The sequence below is a fragment of the Phodopus roborovskii genome, unplaced genomic scaffold (genome assembly GCF_943737965.1).
Source record: "Phodopus roborovskii unplaced genomic scaffold, PHOROB, whole genome shotgun sequence".
NCBI classification, from domain to species: domain Eukaryota; kingdom Metazoa; phylum Chordata; class Mammalia; order Rodentia; family Cricetidae; genus Phodopus; species Phodopus roborovskii.
This window is the reverse complement of record NW_026126470.1, coordinates 12,852,597-12,874,004: the sequence shown is the minus strand read 5'-3', so window position 1 is coordinate 12,874,004 and position 21,408 is coordinate 12,852,597.

Genomic DNA, 21,408 nt, shown 5'->3' with positions numbered 1-21,408 from the left:
CAAACCGAATTCAAAAATACATCAGAGAAATCATCCACCATGATCAAGTAGGCTTCATACCTGGATTGCAGGGATGGTTTAACATACGAAAATCTATCAACGTGATCCACCATATAAACAAACTGAAAAAGAAAAACCATATGATTATCTCCCTAGATGCAGAAAAAGCCTTCGATAAAATTCAACACCCTTTCATGATAAAGGTATTAGAGAGGTCAGGGATAACAGGAACATACCTAAACATAATAAGAGCAATATACAGCAAACCAACTGCCAACATCAAACTGAATGGAGAGAAACTTAAGCCAATTCCTCTAAAATCAGGAACAAGACAAGGCTGTCCTCTCTCTCCATATCTCTTCAATATCATACTAGAAGTTCTAGCTAATGCTATAAGACAACAAAAGGAGATCAAGGGCATCCAAATTGGAAAGGAAGAAGTCAAACTGTCTCTATTTGCAGATGATATGATAGTTTACATAAGCGACCCAATAAACTCTACCAGGGAACTCCTACAGCTGATAAACACCTTCAGCAAACTAGCAGGATACAAGATAAACTCAAAAAAATCAGTAGCCCTATTTTTTTCAGACGACAAAGAGGCAGAGAAAGAAATCAGAGAAACATCACCCTTTACAATAGCCACAAGCAACATAAAGTATCTTGGTGTAACGCTTACCAAACAAGTAAAAGATCTATATAATAAGAACTTTGTGACTCTAAAGAAAGAAATTAAAGAAGATACCAGAAAATGGAAAGACCTCCCATGCTCTTGGATAGGTAGGATAAACATAGTAAAAATGGCAATCTTACCGAAAGCAATCTACAGATTCAATGCAATCCCCATTAAAATCCCACCACAATTCTTCACCGACCTTGAAAGGATAATAATCAACTTTATATGGAAAAACAAAAGACCCAGGATAGCCAAAACAACCCTATACAATAAAAGAACATCAGGAGGCATCACCATTCCTGACTTTAAGCTCTACTACAGAGCTATAGTTCTGAAAACAGCCTGGTATTGGCATAAAAATAGACAGGTAGACCAATGGAATCGAATTGAAAATCCTGATATTAATCCACGCACCTATGAACACCTGATTTTCGACAAAACAGCTAAAATTATACAATGGGGCAAAGACAGCATCTTCAACAAATGGTGCTGGCACAATTGGATGAGGGTGTGTAGAAGACTGCAGATAGACCCATGTCTGTCGCCATGCACAAAACTCAAGTCCAAATGGATCAAAGACCTCAACATCAATCCAGCCACATTGAACCTCTTAGAAGAGAAAGTAGGAGGTACCCTTGAACAAATTGGTATAGGAGACCACTTCTTGAACATAACTCCAGGGGCACAGACACTGAAAGAAACAATTAATAAATGGGACCTCTTCAAACTTAGAAGCTTCTGTAAGGCAAAGGACACAGTTGACAAGACCAAACGGCAGCCCACTGACTGGGAAAAGATTTTCACTAATCCTATATCCGACAAAGGGCTGATCTCCAAAATATACAAAGAACTCAAGAAACTAGTCAACAAAACACCAAATAACCCTATTAAAAAATGGGGTACAGAACTGAAGAAAGAATTCTCAATGGAGGAAATCAAAAGGGCTGAAAGACACTTAAGAAAATGCTCCACATCCTTAGCTATCAGGGAAATGCAAATCAAAACAACTTTGAGATACCATCTTACCCCTGCCAGAATGGCTAAAATTAGAAACACCAGTGATGACTTATGTTGGAGAGGATGTGGAGAAAGTGGAACACTCCTCCACTGCTGGTGGGAGTGCAAACTCATACAGCCACTTTGGAGATCAGTATGGCGGTTCCTCAGGAAAATGGGAATTAGTTTACCACAGGACCCGGCAATCCCCCTCTTAGGCATATACCCAAAGGATTCACATCAATGCAACAAAGACATCTGTTCAACTATGTTCATAGCAGCACTATTTGTAATAGCAAGAACCTGGAAGCAACCTAGATGCCCTTCAATTGAAGAATGGTTAATGAAGATGTGGCACATCTACACAATGGAATACTACTCTGCAGAAAAAAATAATGTTATCTTGAAATTCGCAGGCAAGTGGATGGCACTTGAAGAAACCATCCTGAATGAGGTAACCCAGTCACAAAAAGAGGAACACAGTATGTACTCACTCATATATGGATTTTAGACCTAGATCAAATGATCACCAGCCTATAATTCACATCACCAGAGGAACTAGGATACAAGTTGTATTCTAAGAGATTCATATAAAGTCCCTCACAGAAGGGGAAGGGACAAGTCCCCCAGACCTCAGGTATAGTGGGGGAGGACAGCTAATGGAGAGAGAAGTAGGAGAAAATGAGAGGGAGGAGAGGAAGGCATGTGCGACCAGGAGGATTGAGCCTGGTTAGGAATGGAAAATAGGAAAGAGAGAGAGAGACAGAGACAGAGAGAGAGAACATAAAAGAGGGAGCCAATATTGGTTTGAAGATAAAGTTGAACACAAAGAAAGGTCGAGGGAACTACAAGACTGCTCCCAACTAACAATCTCAGCTTCCGTGGAAAGGCTATCATAAATGCCCTTCCCGGAGAGTGAGATCAACAACTAACTTCTCCATGGAGTCCTCAACTAATGCCTGTTGAAAACAGGAGCAAACACCCATACATAAACACTGAGTCAAACTAGAACCCAGAAGCAGATGGAGAGGACAAGACCATGCGGTAGAAGTACATAGAGACAGCTTACCTGAACAAGGAGGAGCTAAGGGCCACTAGATTGATAGCTGGGAAGCCAACAGGGGTCTGACTCGGACCCCCCTGAATATGGGTCTCAGACAGAAGGTCTGAGCAGTCTAAGAGACCTCAGACAGTGGAGCCAGGATGTATCCCTGGTGCACAAAAGGACTTTGCAAACATATCCCCCATGGAGGGATAACTGCCTTATTCTAGAGATAGGAGAGAAGCCCTAGTCCCTACTTCACAGGACCTGTCAGATCTACATGACCCCAACTGGATGGCATTCCCCTACATATTGTATTGTGGTGGGGGGTTGGGAGGGGAGGGTGTTTAGAGTGCATGGGAGAGGGTAGAGAGGGCAAAAGGGAGGGAAGGAGGGAGGGAGGGCTTGGGGGGAGGGAGGGAGGGAGGGAGAGGGAACTGGGATCGACATGTAAAATAATAATAAAAAAAAAAAAAAAAAAAAAAACGCTTTGACTCCAAAATTTAAGTTGAAGAACAAGTTACTGGGGAAAAGTATTTCTATTTTTGTTTCCACAGAAAATGAAAAGATGTGGATTCCTTCCAGACTAATGTGGTTTGATCACACCAGACCGCCTGAAACAGAGTACAAGCTGATCCTACATTCCAAACAGCAAAAAAACAACACAAAAAACTAAAAAATATATAATTTATTTTTTTTTTTCTCCTCAACCCCACCACCCCCCCCCAACCACCAAGAAGTAGTTTAGGACGAAACACCCCCAAAAAAATAAAATATTTTATTTATTTTTTTTTTTTTTTTTTTTATTCTTTTTTTTTAATTAAATAAAAAATACTCTATATGCAAAAAAAAAAAAAAAAACCTTATTCCCTACAGTCTCCTCTCATGTGGGGTGGGGCTGGAAAATCATCCAGGAGCATTTTACCTATTAAACCTGGGCCTCTTTAAAAAAAGAAAAAAAAAATAAGCCCCCATGAAAGGGAAATATACGGGAGATAATAGAAAAAAAAGGCATAAGGGCGAGGGAGATTAGGGAAACTAGATAGAGCAAGCAATTACAATGAACCAGAACATTGGCAGAAAACTCCAGGTCACTATAACCACGATGAAACATACACAATAGTGCTTGAATTGATGCCAAAGTGTTAACCAATGAAATGTGCTAGATGAAGGAAAGCTGAAAGGATATTAATAGGAAAGAGTGAGAATATGCATTGTATATCTCTATAGAAGTGATTTTTGGAATGTTCTGATGTAAGCAGTACATCGTTCTACTGTTCTACCTTGATAACTTTAAACCTCTATTATCAATGACACTGCAAGTTTCATATCATAATGCAATTTACATTTATTTAAAGAGGACAAAGTATTGTTGCTGAAAAGTTTCTAGATATTAGCAATACATAGTGTTTTATAAATAAACTTATATTTTCAAATTAGTCAATGAACATATTCACACATGTAAATATCTATATAAACGCACAGATATAATAGAAAGAGGCTCAATCCTAGATTATGAGTGATAGAGTCTATATGGTACAGCTGTTGTAATTATGCCTGAGGGTTGAGAATGCTGATGCTGGAAGAGCCCTCTATTTTCCTTGGACACTGGACTATTTTCCTTGGATCATTATATATACTTACATATTTCAAATATTTAAGTATTTGAGATGGAGAGTTCCAACATGATTTTATACATCTAAGATAGATACAAGGGCTTTCACCTTTTTCTCAAGTCATGTTACGGATATGGTTTTCATTTCTCAGTAGTACAAAATAAAAAAAAATTATTTACTGAGTTACTGAATAAATGGAAACATTTTCAAAGCAATTTTCTCATGTGAAGTCACGGCGGAAGCATGTCTGTTTATAACACACAGGGCACTTGCATTTGGATGGAGAATGGAGTCAAGTAACAAGGGAGAGCACAATAAATGAAGGCTCACCCCCAAACCAAGGGGAAAGCAGTTGAATGAAATAATGACAGTGTCCAAGGAAAATAGAGGGCTCTTCCAGCAACAGCATTCTCAACCCTCAGGCATAATTACAACAGCTGTACCATATAGACTCTATCACTCATAATCTAGGATTGCGCCTCTTTCTATTAACCAAGCAATAGAGAAACAAAAATTACTTATACCAGTCCATATGAGGCACTGCTTGCTACAATGGATTCTGATGGCTTAATTAGGGGGACTGTGTGGCACATGGGGTTTTTCAAACCAGTTTCATCACCAAGGCCATGTTATCAGACAGAGTGTGCCTGCTCTCTAAAGCAGATTGCTAATAAAAGTTTTTGCATTGAGTGCCTTTGAACTGACTGCGTCTGTTCTGTTAGTTTGCTTCCATCTACTCACGCAATTAAATAAAGCCACACACTAGAAAAGCCAGGCTAATAAGGAGACGTAGAAGTACAGCTGGCAATGTCTCTAGTTATTAAGATCTCATCTTCACCTGAATGATGGTTGCCAGGAAGGAACGAGAACACGGATTGTTCTCCTTTGTATTCGTCCGAGACTGGATCCCTGCTGTGTTAGGTTCTTGGTGATGCTCAAAATATGGACATGGACATATTTTCACCAGCATGCCATGAAACAAACTAATCAAATAAACTTAAAATAGGAGCTTCTTTCTGTATATTACCAAATACAGAGCAGAATTCTTGAGTGACAGCATCACACCTCAGCTTTCAGTCTTCACCTTTTGAAAGTTAACCTCTATGAACGTGTTGCCAACTAAGTGTTTTAAAAAGGCTACCACTCTTCACATTAATACAAAAGCTAAGAGCAAATCCTTCAAACAAATGAATATATATGCAAATATGCCTATGGTGAGTGTAAAAAGCATCTTGAGGTCATGAAGAAACTGAGTTTATCAAACTACAGGAGCCAACTACTGACGTCACAGCTGTATGTGTTACATGGCACTGCATTCATGTTGTTTCACTTTGAAATTTTTGAGTAGTCACATGATAAATGTATTGTGATGATTCCTACTAAGTCCAAATACTCTGTGGCATTCTGTGCCTTTTTTGACATGGGAAAATGCCATCTATGGATCATAGTTAAGGTTTTTGTTTTACATTTTATAGCTTTTATACTTTGTTATTGTTTATTAAATTCATTCCCGAGTTATTAAGTTAAAATTAAATACTGGGTTTATATCATGTCTAAATAGGAAATAACAATTGTGAACAAAAGAGGCCCTTATATCTGCTATGACAAATGTTTCCAAATATTTCCAAAATTTATTGTAAAGAAACAAGTTCAAGGGTGAATAATCTATTCATATAAATACAACTTGTGATGTTTGTTTCTTAACTAAATTTAGCTTCAATGAAATGTAATTGAATTAAAATATTATTTTGATACATTCAAAATTTTTTGAAAATATCTTGAAATGAAGATGCAGCAAAAAATTACACAAGAAAAATCAAGACAAAAACCACACAAGAAAGATCTAGAAACAGTCTTGGATACTAATGAGCATGTGATTTTATCACAATGCTGACTTTTATAAAATGATGTATAAGTAAGAGGTATTCATTTGGTATTATTAAGTGACAAACTTTAAAAGATGTATCAGTATGGGCATAGGAAATATCACAAAAGTATCATCATCAAGCATATCAGTGACATCAAATATATATAACATTATTAAAAAAATAAAGACTTCTTTTTCTGGAGCAAGGCATTTTTTCCTGCAAGATATGTACATGGGCCTGATTAAGACTGAAAAGAGTTTCCAACGTGAAAAATATGAGTATTTCAAGTCTCAAAAAACAAATATTTATTAACTCATAAATAAATATTTGGGGGCAGTTTTCAAAAATTAATTAAAATAAGATCCTCAGAGAGTAGATATTTTAAGTGCATTGACATTCTTTTAAAATTAACTTATACTTTGACAATCAAAGATTTTCTAATTTTGTATGGTCAAACAATAATTTGAATTTTTTAGATGGTAAAAATGCTTTCTCCATCAGGTTCTTCACTTTTTAAAATGAAACAAAACAAAACAACAAAAACCAAAAACCAAAAACCAAACAAACAAAAAACCTGCTGATCCTGGAAACAATGCAGAGAAAAAACTCTGTAGTCACCGAGATATTTTAATTAGGAGCTAAAACTCAAATAGCTGTGTTTATGAGCTCTATCTCTCTGAATAATTGTACTAGATAAATGTATGTTCCACTTTTTAACCTAAGTATATTGTTTTAATAAAATTAGCTTTGTATGTTTAAAATGTACTCAATTGATTCTAAATTTGTAGTACAGATAAAAGTAAAACAATAAAACTGATTACAATCAAGTCATCTGCACAGATTATAAACATATACATTTACTTGTCATAGCCTGTGGTTACTCTCTGTCATTGAAGTTAATCATAACCTCTGGAAAAATTTTTCTAGTGGATTAATATATATGATACTATATTCAAACATTCAAAATGAAAGATTTAATACATCTTTCATGTTTTTATTCTAGATATTTTTACTTTAATATTTTCTTTTTATAGAAGAAATATTTAAATGCCTTATCTAAAATTTCAAATAAATCCAAAATCTCTTAGGTGCAGGTAAGATCTAATGGAAAACTAAGTAAAAGAGGAGTATAAAAGACAAACTATTACTTCTGGCATTTATATAAAGCCTCTTTTCTGTAATATTACAATTACAGGGAAGATTCAGAAAGCATTAACACTTAGTTCTCAGCAATTACCATTCTCAGGGTGGAATACCAAGGTTCTGAAGTGACGGTGGACAGAAGGGTAAGGAAGGGAGGCTGTAAATCATTTCAGAAACTCTCATACTCAAGGCTGTTGACATGAGCCAGGGCAAAGGAAACAACCCTGTGAGCAACCACATTGCTAATGACGGATAACACTGCTGCACGGTCACAGAATGAAGAATTAAAGAGAATAAATCACACTTGACTCTGAAGTGGGCTGTCTGATGTATTTGTACACAAATAGAACCTTTTGAGTTTTGCTTCGCAGTCTGCCATTCAAAACCTTGTGATATACGCTTAGAATTCAAAAATTTAATATCCCATTCCATCACGAATGAAATATGTAATTTTAAGATATATCATTTAACATTTGTCTGTATTATATTATAGACATCTGTGGCAATGAAAGATGGATATTTAAAATATAAGACTGGAAGTCTGTAACCTTTCACTTCACCAGCAAAAGAAAGGAACATGTAGTATAGTTACGTAGGCTGATTTATGCACATTTCATATACAAGTTAGACTTGAATAAACTAACAACCTATCAGCACTATAATGAATAGGTGGTGGATTCTAACGGTTTATGAGTGAGGAAAGTCAACTAAAATTGTTGGAACATCCGAATAGTCTAAGAATTCACTTCCTTATCATTCTCTTTTCCTTACATCCTATTCACTATTCTCCAGTAAGAGTGCTCTTTGCTTTAAATGTACAAACAATTTATGTTTATACCTCCCTCATGGCAATAACTCTACAGCTAATATCATAAAACCAAATGGAAAATGTTAAAGATATCACATTTATGGAGACAATACAGAAAAACGAATAAAATACCAACTTATCAACTCTAGGCATTATATTCTAATGTTATATTACTATTTAATCACAACGAATCAATCCATAAACAATATTATTGGTATAAAATTCATATAATTTCTATTAGAAGAATTTTTTAAATTCTCCTTTTATATTGAATTCTTATAGTGTATCTTCAATTAGGCACCTTTGCTGTTAATTTAGCAAATACAGGCCTAAAATTATATTTCTCTCATCTCTTTAAAAACAGTTAAAACATTTCTGTTTCTGTCATTATTGAAATATGTTCCTTATATGGTCAAACTTATTTTCTTAAGGAAAAGCATAAGTAGTCAGGTGAACTAGAAACTGCTTGCTCTGAAACACATGGATGTTTGATCCTTAAAGCTTTTCCCATTTTTGTTCCCTTTGAATCATGCCAGATCCATGACCTAAAGAACATAGCAAAACCAGAATAACAACAATAATCTGTTCTTCATTTCCTGAGATATTAATGGGTAGGCATTGCTCTGAATATAAGGGGTCCTTTTAGTAGATTTTTCTAACCTTCATACCCAGAGCCCATGGCTCATAGGCAGAGGCAGTTATCAAAAATAACTATTGCTCTGCAGGGGTCCCTTTGAAAAGCTAAGAGCATATTTCTTTTGACAGACAAATTACTTTGAAATAATTTTGAACTCTATGATCTTGACAAAAAAAATAGTCATCTTTAACTGTGTGGATTTCATTCATGGGTACACCTGATTCCTAGGGAAAAGAAGCTGCCTTACAATGAGCTCACCTAACTGTTATTTATCACATCCTTTAACTGATAGTCTATCTCATTTATGACCAGATATATATTGTATTGAACAATATGTTTATGAATTTTAAATCCTCTTCAGCTTTAAATGTTTTATTGCAAGCACAGAATGTTTATGTTGGATGCTGTCTCAGAATTTATACAATATCTTATATAAAAATAACTTTAAATTTCATTAAAACAATGTCCAACTCTGCCCCATGTAGAGCAATATACGTAATGTACTACATAATAACTCTCTCTCTCCCTATATATGTATATACATATATACATATATATGTATAAACGTATGTATATATGGTTCAATCTTCAATTAAAAATTTTTTATTATTTATATTAGCTAAATCATGAATGGATTCTTTATACACAAATTATTAACTAACTTCAGACTTTAAAGATAATTAGAATGTGCATATCTCTATATATATTTGTAACAACAGGTGGAGCTTCCAAACTTTTGCTGTTTCATCTTTCTTTCTTAATGTTTTCATAATAATGGTAAAATTTCTTATTTATACATTTCATATACTCAATGATTTATTCATATTGTTAAAGTTTAATAGTTGGTTCATGGCATATGTTATCAATATTCAGGAGCAAGAATGGAGAACCAAAGATTAGGTCAAACAACAAATGTGTGGAAATTCCAGTTTGTTAAACAAGTCCAGCACAAATATTTAAGTATTTTTAAATTTCTATGTATTTGAATATATTTTCTTTTCTTTCTTTTTTATTTTTCCTTTTTCTTTTTTTTCTTTTCTTTTTCTTTTTTTTTTTCTTTTGGAGACAAAGTTTCTCTGTGCAGCAGTCCTAACTGTCTTGAAACTTGCTTTATAGACTAAGTTGACCTGGAACTAACAGAGATATGCCTGCCTGTGCCTCCTGAGTGCTTGGATTAAATATGTGCACCACCATTGCCAAGCAAATATATTTTCAACTGATTTTTTACAACTATTTTAGTGCTGAAGCTCCAATGTCCATCTTTATTAGAAGACTTTGAGTTCCTTTGAGGTTTTTCAGTTCCTTAGTTTGCGTGTGGATGTCCTTGATAGGCTGTGCATATTTGCTAAGTGTTATAAATATAAAAAGAAACTTCATACTTTTTTACAATAACAAATCATACATCACACTTTTGTGTGTACTTTGACTAAGTTAAAGCACCATTTAAAATAGACCCTCATTAACTACTGTTTTTCCAAGTTGTTTTATAAAAATATAAACTTATATTTTGATAATGTATCAATATGATTTTTTTCTAGAATTCTCTGCCACAACATTGGGGTTGGTTAATATTCTACAAACAGTTCAGTAAAAGCATTTTATAGAAAGCTATTTTAGTTCCATTAAGAAAATTATGCCTTCAAGGAAATAGTGTTCTAACTCCATTCACAACAATGGTAACTATGGAAGCAACACAGCAGCATGCTATTTTTACATTCTGACATTGTGCAACTGTCTAATTAGCTTGGCCCTGTTTTAAAGCTATTTCCTTTTTAAATCTTTCACTTGATGTCCCTTTTCTAAGATATCGACATGCAATGAAACCTGTTATTCTTCATTTTTGTTTGCATTGCACATTTCCCCCTTCTATAATTGTTCTTACAGCACCTAATTCACCCAGATACTGTAACTCCCTATGATTTCTAAATAGCGAATATTTCTTGGAGGATTTCTTGAAGGACCCTGTATTCAGATGGTCACTTCTATTCTGAGGCTGATAACCACACACACACACACACACACACACACACACACCATGAAACAATCACTCATACAGACATATAAGTTACACAGAACATGCAGACATTTTATTTAGGACACACAATAAAAACGAGGCTAAAAGCAAGGAAATACCAGCTGAATAGCAATGAAACAAAAGCATCCCACATACCTGGAATAAGTTGGGCCAGAAGGAGATGCTTTCTTGACAGAATGAGGAGTGATATCATGACCAGAAGAGGAAGATGTTTCCATTTCATTTTTATTTCTCCCTTACATTACATCAGCCAGTGACACAGGTGTATGTTATCTGGGGATATGAAAAACAAAAAGAGACAAATTGTTTCTATTTGTGAACTAAGTTGAATACTTAAATTATAGTATGAAAACTTGTAGTTCTGTAGACTTGAAAGCCTACCTTTGAGATGTTAAATTTTTTTTAAATAACAATTTTATACAAAACCTATATAATCAACCCCCCACACTCACACCCATCCATGAGTTTGTTTCCCATGATTTCAGTTTATGAGGACAAATGCTGTTCAAACTCAGGGACATGTTCTCAGGAGAATAATGATGGAAATTTGCAATAAAATATTTTGAGGATTAAAAAGCCATATTCCCATAATTTAATTTTAGAAATTTGGGTTTGCTCTGAACTCTGAGTTTTTGGTTTCTTACTGCTTTTGATTTTGTAACGTAAACTTTACACAGATTCCCATCTACAGCAAACACAAACCACATAGGACTTGACACCACAGCTCAGGCATTCCCTGCAGGTCTTGGAATGCATCCTGTACATATGGAGATACATCTGAACATTTAAAACAAATATCAGATTTGTTAGTTTTAATTCATTTTCAGACACATATTAGTCAAAATTTATTCCTTTATTTTCCTTATCTTTCACAGGTTGCCAAATAGGTGTTTTGATTCCTCTTAAACTTAGATAAAACATAGCTATTACATGCACAAAACTTTGAGATTTCCTTTCAAATATCAATCATTCACAAACTGTTCATTATGAGATAGAAACTGTATATACATAGGAGAAAAATATAATGACTCCAACTAGGTGCATTAAAAACCCAAAGTTATTTTAATGACAATAATTCAGAAACAAACACATTAAAGGAATGAATTGAGTTTCTACTGTAAACAAGGAAGTCTGAAGTGATCATGAAGGACATAGAGACATGAAAGGTAGATTCCATGTATATCATGAATATTAGAGCCTATGAGGCCTATTGGCATGAGAGAAGTTGTAACAAATTATCGATTGAAGCTATAGGAATGTATATAAATGTCTTATTGCATTTTTGAAGAATTAACATCATACCTTAATAGTGATATTTTAAAAAAGAAGTATATGCTGCATCATAGCTGTCTAGAATATAAGGAAATTGTAAACAAATGTTTAATTATATACATCTGTATGTTCCTGCACATAAATTGTAGTTTCTAGAGCAAAACTTTATGGCATTTACATATATGAATATATCAGTACATACATTTTCTAATAACATATCAATATGCCCAGCCTACTACAAGGGGAGTCGCTCTTTGTGTGGATACATAGTGCTACAAAAACTGGAGAAAAGCGGGTTGCCAAGGTGGCTCAGCTTAGAGAGGTGCTGCCAACAACTCTGGCAGTCTGAGTTCAATCCTCACAACACACATGGTGCTAGACATTGTGTTCTCTGTAGTACACATGTGCTGACATATGTACACAGAGAGAAGATGGAGTGGAGAGAGAACTGAAGATAAAAGTATTTTTAAAAAGAAGAAAAATTAAAATAATAAAATAGGAAATACCAAGACTGGTGATGAGGAGTCCATCATTGTAGAGTTTACTGGCAATCACATAATCTAATTGACTCATAAAGGCAAGTGAAGAAAGGACACATTAACTTTGTGAAGAGCCAGAACAGAAGCTCACAGTATGGAAGCATTCTTAGTTCCTTTTTTTTTTTTTTTTTTTTTTTTTTTTTAGAGGACATAGTAGTAAAATGAGGGTTTAGGTATTTTACACAATATGCATATATGCCTAATGCCCTCTGTGTCTATATTAGCTTGGTGGTTTTGTGGGTCTCCTAACAAGGAAAGCAGATATGATTCTAACTCTTTTCTTCTTATTGGGTTGTCTTGTCTAGCCTCAATATGAGACTTTTGCCTTGTCTTAGTGCTTTCTGTTTGGTTGCTGTCTCTTAGAGTCTTGCTCTTTTCTGAAAATAAACTGACGGGGAGCGTATTTGAGGGAGAGAGGTAGGCAGGTAATGCTGGGACAAAACTTAAGTCCAAGTGGATCAAAGAACTCAATGTAAATCTAGCCCCATTGAACCCCTTAAAAGAGAAAGTGGGAGGTACCCTTGAAAGAATTAGTACAGATCACTTCATGAACTTAACACTGATATTGACAATTAATAAATTGGACCTACTGAAACTGAGAAGCTTTTATAAGCGAAAGGTCACAGTCAACAAGACAAAACTGCAGCACAAAGAATGGAAAAAGATCTTCACCAACCCACATCTGACAGAGGGCTGATCTCCAAAATATACAAAGAACTTAAGAAGCTAGTCAACAAAACACCAAACTATTCCATTAAGAAGTGGGGTAGAGAACTAAATAGAGAATTCTCAGAGAAATCCAAAATGGCTGAAAGACACTTAAGGAAGTGTTCAACATCTTTAGCCATCAGGGAAATGCAAATCAAAACAACTCTGAGATAACATGTTGCTCCTGTCAAAATGGCTATAATAAAAAAACACCAATGATAGTCTACACTGGAGAAGATGTGGAGAAAGGGGTGCATGCCTCCATTGCTGGTGGTAGTGCAAACTTGTACAACCACACTTTTGAAATCAGTATGGTGGTTTCTCAGGAAAATGGAAATCAGTTTACCTCAAGGTCCAGCAATTCCACTGTTGGGTATATACTCAAAGAAGGCACATTCATACAACAAGGATATCTGCTTAACTATTTCCACAGCAGAATTATTTGTAGTAGTCAGAACCTGGAAGCAACTTAGATGCCCATCATCCAAAGAATGGATGGAAAATAATGTGGCGCATTTACACAATGGAGCACTAATCAGCATAAAAGACAATGGAATCTTGAAATTCTGAGGTAAATTAATGGATCTGGAACAAACTATCCTGAGTGAGGTACACCAGTCACAGAAATAAAAATCTACAGTATGTACTCACTCATATATGGATATTAGACATAGAGCAAAGGACTGCCAGCCTACAATCCACACCTCCAGAGAAACTAGGAAACAAGGAGAACCCTAAGAGAGAAATACATGGACCTCTGTAGAAGGGAAAAGGGACAAGATCTCCTGAGTAAATTGGGCACATGGGGGGGGGGGAGGGGAGACGGAGTTAGGAGGAAGGGGGGGAGAGGAGGGGAGAGGAGGGGAGAGGAGAACTAGAAGGATCAGGAAAATTGAATCATGGGAGGAATAGAGGAGTCCAAAAACATACCTTAATAGAAAGAGCCAGTACAGGTGTAGAGAGAAATCTGGCACCAGAGAAATGTTCAGAGGTTCACAAAGAATACTCCAAGTAAGAATCTAGGCACTAGTGGAGTAGTGGAGAGGCTGTCTTTGATGCCCTTCCCCGATAATGAGATTGATAACTACCTTAATTGCCATCTTAGAGCCTTTATCCAGCAGCTGATGGAAGCAGAAGCAGACACCCATAGCTAAGCACTAAACCTTACTCCTAGAATGCCGTGGTTGAGAGTAAAGGGGAATGAGCAAAGCAAGACTGTGCTTGAGAAAACTACAGACACAGTTGACCAGACCAAGTGAGAGACCTAGTTGTAAAGCTGGGGAACCAGCATTGGACTGAAACAAGCCCTCTGACTGTGGGTGTCAGTCAGGAGGCCTGGGCTGCCCATGGGACCTCTAATAATGGAACCGGTATTTATCCTTAGTGCACACATGGACTTTGGAAGCCCATTCACTATGCAGGCACATTATTTCATCCCAGATACTCGGAGGAGGGCCTAGACCATATCCCAAATGATGTGACAGACGTTGATGTTCCCCCATGGAAGGCCTCACTATCCTTGGGGAGTGGCTTGTGGGGTTGGGGAGGGGGGTATGGGAGGATGGGAAAGAGAGGGAATGGGGGATTGATATATAAAATAAGATTGCTTCTAAATAAAAAATTATAAAAAAAATAAATGAATAAAACACAAAGTGCTGCTTCCTGGTTTCCTGGCGTTCTTGCAGCAGTTGGTAATATCAATGGTCTTCATGCTGTCCAACCTGTTAAGTCTGAGATTAGAAAGAGCTCTATAAACATTCTGGTGGTGGCTTGTTAATTTGCATTTCCAGGAGTGAATGGTCTAAAATTCTTTGGCGATTTGTCTGGCATCCGGCTACCTTCTCCTGTTGCACACCTATTGAAGATAGTTGGCTCACTTTTTAATTGCTTCTTTTTCTCTTTCCCTGTTCATTTTGGAGATTTAAAAGTTTGGGGGTACTTTGCGTGCTTTAAATAGCAATCCTTGTTTTTCTCTGTCTCCTACATACTTTCTTATTGTCCTAGTCTGATCTTTTCATTTTATTGATTATTTCTGCTCTGAAGCAGTGGTGTTAATTTTAATGTTTAATTTTAACACATTTTTTTTACAATGTTTTACTCCTACAATGTTTTACATTTAATATCCATCTTATAGGAATGTACTCTAAGTTAGAACACAGCCATAATAGGCAATTAACCACATTTCTTGGGATATTAGTGATAGGACCAGTTATTTTAGTGTAAATGCCAGCTAATCTGTATGTATATAACACAATGTATATTGTGTGGGTACCAAAATATAGTGCCTTCAGGATAGAAGTAAATACTTTACACACACACACACACACACACACACACACACACATTAGCAGTAGCCTTAGTTCAAATGAATGGTTTTCATTTCAAATGAATGTTAACATTTTTGAGTAAAAGTAATTATAAATACATTGTGAAAACCATAATTCATTGACAATGTTACTGTAAGAATATTGGATACATTGTATATTTAAAAATTCAATTTAATTTCAAAATTAAGTATGTATAGGTTGTATAAAATAGCATTTAGCCAAATGCAGGTGTTTGAAATAACTATTTGTATATATTTGGCTCTATCATTTAACCAATTTGACGGTTGGAAAATTTGTGATCTTTTAGTTTTCGTTTTCATTATTTCTATTGTGTAATGGAATAATAATAACCACATTGTATGTATGAGTGAGCTATCATAATCATTATTACTAACAGCAACACATAATTGAGATCATTTGTGTAGGTGACTATTGTAATTTGTGTTCTATCTTCTGTTAAGAATAGTATTGCAATTACCAATTTCAAATGGCCTATGATGAGTTTACCTGAGTGTGTGATAGAACTGAACTTTTATTGGTATTTACATACTACTTGACATTTAAAAGATATTAGGAAGCTTAATTTGCATGATGTTATGATGTTGACTTATCTTAGTAATATTTATTGACATGTGATCTATGCATGACCAAATGATCTCAGAGTAATTAAGACATTCAGTCTTGAAAAAAATTAATGGAGGCATGAGATATCTACTATAATCTAGATAAAGATATTTTAGCAGAGACATTTTGTTAAAAGACTGATATGCTATACACATGCACAGTGATATAGAATTTGACCTAAGTATACTAAAAATACAACAATTACTGTTCTAATTTCTGTTTTTTCAGAGAGTTTCATTTTAATACAGCTTAGGAAAGGCCTGTTGTGTTGAATATTCATTAAATTTCATAAGAAAGACATATAGTTAATGTGGTAATTTGAAGAAAATGGCCCCCAAAGGGTGTGGCACTATTAGAAGGTGTAGCTTTGTTAGAGTTGGTATGGACTTGTTGGAGGAAGTGTGCCACTGTGCGAATGTGTTTGGGAATCTCATATGCTCAAGCCATGCCTAGGGAAACAGACTCTATTCTGTAGCCTGTGCAAGATGTAAAACCATGGCTCCCTGTGCACCACCATGGCCCACCATGATGATAATGGTCTGAATCCACCTTGATTAAATGCTTTCCTTTATAGGAGTGAGAAATATTCCCTTTGGCATACATTCTGCATTCCTCTCAAGGGCATTTCCCTGTTTTCACTTCCTAAATTGAGAACCTGGCATTTATTTTTTAGCCTCTTATTTTGCCTACTTGACTTTTATCTGGCTTGTATAGTAAAGAAACCACACAGGATTTCCCTTACTTAACCAAAATTTATCCTCCTGAAAATTCTACTCATCTCTTCTATTTTCCGATTCTATTAAATACTTATAATGTTCTGAAAAACTAAACAATTTTGAGGATTTTTTATTCCAAGAATCATGTTAAGTTTTAAATCAACATGATCCCACAAATCAAAAGGTGATATACTTGATAGTGGTTAACAAAAGAAGAAATCATCATCTTGCTATCTCTGTCATAGTTCTTCGTAAAGGAGGCACCATTTTTACCAGAGCAAAAGTTATAACTAATGACTGCCTGCCAGGTACTGTGATATCAAAAAATATTAGATTCATTATAGACTTTGTTTTAAAAGACAAATTAGCAATTTGTATACACTCTATTAAAATGTTGCCTTTCTTAATAAGATAGAATGTAATTTTGCTTCTAAACAAAGCTATATTTTTTAGAGCTGAGTTTTCTGAATTGTTTTAAAAATCTGAGAATTCAAAAATTTATGGCTATCACTGGACTACAATACAATGATAATAAATATGTTGAACAGTTCATCTATCAGGAGCTGTGTGCCTCACAGTCAAGAGTCAAATATGTGGGAAACACAGGTATTCTCTTTGTATCAGAACAGTGGGTAATTTACTGCATAAGGTCTGCAAAACTGGAGAGGATATAATTGCTCATGAATAATGGGTACTCAGGGTAAGAAGGTTAGATTTTAATAGGAGTGCTGAAGTCACATAGCTGCAGTAACAGAGGAGCATTTTCTTTGTACACAGACAGGGTTGTAGCAATATTATGGTCTACCAAATTAGAAACAAATAATATGGGATGTACACATGGCACTTAAAAGCTTACCTACGTAATGATCAGTCACATTTAAGATTATTAGAAAATGAGTTTAAAGCATCTCTCAGGTAAAGATACAAACTCAGATGCTTTAAAGAAAGTAGCTGTATGAATACATGTAATTGCCAAATCAGTAAACTGTACTACCATCATCTTCATAACACTGTCAAATTTTCATGGTCTTAGAAGGCCATTAATTTAAGGTTTTTTTTTACAAGCAGAATAATGAAATATATTGATTATATGAAGAGAAAAGTCATTGAATAATAGAGTATGTGCAACCAATAAGATCTTAGGAGAAAATCTAAAAGAACAGAGAAAGGTAGTAAAACTTTAAAGGTATACTAATACAATGTCAATAATTTGGTAATGAGCTAGAAACAGAGAAAAATATATCTCCATGGTGGTGTTTCCAATATTTCAAAAATTTCAAGTTAGGAAGTTGAATACCAATAAAGAGTAATGCAACTCACTGCATGCATGTGTGTGTGTGTTTTGTATTGCAGAATACACTGTGTGGAATATGTCACTATGATTGGTTTAATAAAGAGAGAAATGGCCAATAGCTATACAGAAAGAAGTTAGATGGGACTTCTGAGAATAGACACATGTCGGCGAAGAGAAGAGTTACTGTTGACAGACACCATGAGAGAATAACATGCAAGAGGAGAGGTAAAAGCCATGAATAAAGTGGCAGCTTGTAGATGAATAGAAATGGATTAATTTAAGTTATAAAGGCTAATTAGCCTATCCTAAGTTATAGGCTGAGTTTTTATAATTAGCAGTAAGTCTCTGTATATCTTTGTGTGTGTGAGTGAGTGAGTGAGAGAGAGAGAGAGAGAGAGAGAGAGAGAGAGAGAGAGAGAGAGAGAGAGAGAGCTGTCAGTGAAAAGAAAAATCCAGCTACATATGGGTGTGAATTTTTTAGAAGTTACTGGTTAATTGACTATTACTTTAAAGTTCTCTAGAATAATATGTGTCTAGGTCTGTAGTTAGTGGTAATATAGCTACAAAGAACTGGTTACTGTTTCCATTTAATTGGAGGTACATTTCACTTGAAAGAACAAGAAATCAGCAGTGCATAATAGCTAACACAATGCAGGTTTAATGCTTTCAAATAGACAAAGAAAACTGAAAAAAAAAATGATTACCGACCTCCTGCTAAGTGGGAACATTTTAAGACTCCCAGAAAGAGTCTATTATTTGAAAATAGTCTTACATAAAAGCAGAACACTTAAAGAATTTTAGGGTTGGATTGTTTAAACCATTTACTTCTTTTTGTATTTTAACAACACTTGCAATTCATTCATATTATATTTCATTTAAGAGTATGGAATAGATTTAGGGAATTCTTTCATAACAAAGTAGACAAATACTTACACTAGAAAAATGTCTAAATTGCCCTGAACTATTAAATCCTGCATTTAAAAGTGTCATTATGATTATTCAGTTTTCTTTACATATGTGTGGGTTTTGTTCCCAAAACAGGAAGAAATAGAATAACTTGAAATAAAAAGAAATTAGGGAAAATTGTTGAAATTAGTATTGAGTTTGGAAGGCATAGAAATGAAACCACTAAGGCAAACCTGAAAAATTAAGCTACAAGGGCTAAAATAAGGGAATGAGATCACATCTCATCAGTTTGTCATTTCATTGCTAAGGAGTTCTTCCCTGCATGCACAAACATTTTCATATTCATACAATGATTCTGTTTGGGCAGTTCATAAGTTTCCATTAATTTCACAAAAGGCTAGATAATTCATATCACATTCCTAGGAAGTAGCTGTTTAAATTTACTCAGAAGCAACTCAGGGCACAGTGATCAATCCGAGGATGTATTGAAAGAATTAGGAACTATGAAATTCTTATAAATGCACACTATAAAGGATGTGATTAAATCTGGGTGCAGAATCACAAAGAAACAAAACCCAAAAACTATTTTCTTTCTTTACACAGTCTACCAAGACACTTAAGATATTCTATGGGATTCACATTTATTTGCATCTATTATATTTGGATAGATAATAAGGAAGAGTAATCTGAGGTATGCAACTTTTAAGATCTCACTCTTTGACATATGGAATTCAGAAGAAATAATCATTTTGCCAAACAGTGTTTGCTTCTACTGATGAATCATGAAAGGTATGGTCCAAGATTATGTCCACTAAAGTAAATTCCAAGTAGTTATCACTTTTCTCAATTTAAAAGTTTCAAGATAAAAATAAAACATTTGATACTATTATTTATTCATTCTTAGAAAAATAAAGATGCAACAATGTCAAATATTAGTACATTTTCACTCTCCTATTGTGTGTAGGTAAAATTTTACTCTATTAGCAGTTTCAGGGTACTCATAAAATTCAAGAACAAATTATTTTTATTTTATTTTATTTTGGATCAATTACCATTGTTCCAAACATGAAGAAGGCCTTCTTCTAACACCGATATAAAGCTCTTGCTAGACTGATTGACATCTTCAAATAAAGTACTGTGCTGTGCGAAAGCCTCAAGGGAATCACACTAGTGGTCACTAAATATTATACTTGACATTTGCTCTCCATGCAACATATTGAAGACAGCTCTTCAGCAGACTTGAAAGCAATATAAGCACAACATGTTGGTTAAGTACTCTGAATGGACTGCATTCTTAGAATAAATACATGCATTTCAAGCTTAAACTTGAAAAAGACAGTAGGATGCCAGTCAACTGCTCACCAAGGTATATCATCAAACTGATAGAGAAGCCACTCTGTATAAAAAATAAACACTGTTCTATTCACACTATATGATGAAGAGTAACACTAGTTTCTCTAGTGAAGCTACCCCAATCATTAAAGAATCAATGGTAAATTAAACTTCACAAACCCTCAGAGAGGAAAGGAAGGTGGGGGGAGTACAGGAGAAAATGCAAAGGGCTTCAAATCAATTTCTCATCCCAGCCATTGAGAGGTTCATTAGTATTGCTCACATATAGGCAAAAAGGATGCCACAAATGAACATTGTTTCTTCTTTTCATGTTAATTATAAAGTGGCTGTAGGCAGAACAAGCTTTAAGCCTTGCTAAAATGATTGCTCTTATACGTTTCTAGAATGAAATTCCAACAGATAATTTTATACAAGTAAAATTTAGTTACCCAGAATTTTGTTTTCGTACGTCTCCTATTTTGAGGCTAAAGTGAAAACCATCTACACCAAGCACTTCTTCCAGAATAAATATTCAGTTCATAAGGATAGTTATTTAAAAGTACACTCATGTATACCAAGACAAAGGAGGCAGTTTTCAAACAAAAGCAATTTTCAAAATGCTATGCTCATATTAGCTAAGCCAGATGAATCTTCTGCCCAATTGACCTTCAATCATATTGTTCATTTCATCATTCTGATGAAAATTAGTGGCACACATGATGTTTAGGCATCCTAGCTGAAAGAATATCCAGTTGCAGACAGATACTTGTGAACAATATCATCCTTCAACTAGCACGGCATGGAATCACACACCAACAGTTTCTCTATTCTTATAAGGTCAGTCTTAGATAAGTGAGATTTCTTTCAAC